General features: G+C 35.3%; 1 pseudogene; it reads right to left on the bottom strand.

Annotated features, from left to right (window-relative positions):
- Positions 1-431: 431 nt before the first annotated feature.
- On the bottom strand, positions 432-596 carry LOC148164237 (U2 spliceosomal RNA; annotated as a pseudogene).
- Between the last annotated feature and the right edge of the window lie 274 nt (positions 597-870).

Raw genomic sequence — 870 nt, 5'->3', positions numbered from 1 at the left:
CTACCTCACAACCCTGAGATCATGACCTGAGCTGAAACCAAGAGTCCCATGCTCAATGACTGAGCAACCCAGGCACCCCCAATATGACTTGTTCTTATAAGACGAGGAGGCTAGGACACACACAAAGGAAAGACCATGTGAGGACACGGGGGGGTTGGGGGGAAACAGCCATCTACAAGCCAAGAAGAGCGGCTTCAGAAGAAATCCACTATGCTGACACTTTGATCTCAGAATTGCGAGCAAATAAGTTTCCGTTTAAGCCAAAAAGCAGTAATGAATGCATTCTACTACATAGATGAACCTCTACTATATAGATGAACCTCAAAAACAATATGCTAAGTGAAAGAAACTAGACACAAAAGAGAACATTATAAGAGTTTGTTTATATGAAATGTCCAGAAAAAGCAAATTTATAGTGACAAAAAGAATAGTAGTGGTTGCCTGCGAGTAAGAATGGGGAGTGACTGCAAACAGGCACAAGTTTTCTTTTTGGGTTAATGGAAATGTTATAAAATTAGATTTTGGTGTAAGTTACATACTTTGTAAAGTTACTAAAAATTCTTCACTTGATCTTAGCCAAAAGGCCGAGAAGCGATGTGTTACTAAAAATTCTTGAAGTGTAATCTTAATATAGGTGAATTTTATGGTGTGTAAATTTTATCTCAATAAAGCTGTTTAAAAACTTAATGGTTGAAAAGAATTATTGAATATGATACTTGTTGGATCACAGAAACATGATTATGTTTTACTTTAATGTGTCTATACTTAAGATTTATTTCTTCAATAGAATAGTGGGTTACCTTTAAGCACCTAGGATAATTGCATTCATATTGTGGTAGTATCATGAATTTTTCTCTTATTTCTTTTTAA

The sequence above is a fragment of the Eumetopias jubatus genome, unplaced genomic scaffold (assembly GCF_037043125.1).
Source record: "Eumetopias jubatus isolate StellerSeaLion01/CBP00866 unplaced genomic scaffold, mEumJub1_p1.0 scaffold_5, whole genome shotgun sequence".
Taxonomy (NCBI): Eukaryota; Metazoa; Chordata; class Mammalia; order Carnivora; family Otariidae; genus Eumetopias; species Eumetopias jubatus.
The sequence above is the reverse complement of the archived record's forward strand: the minus strand, read 5'-3'. Positions and strand labels throughout refer to the sequence as shown.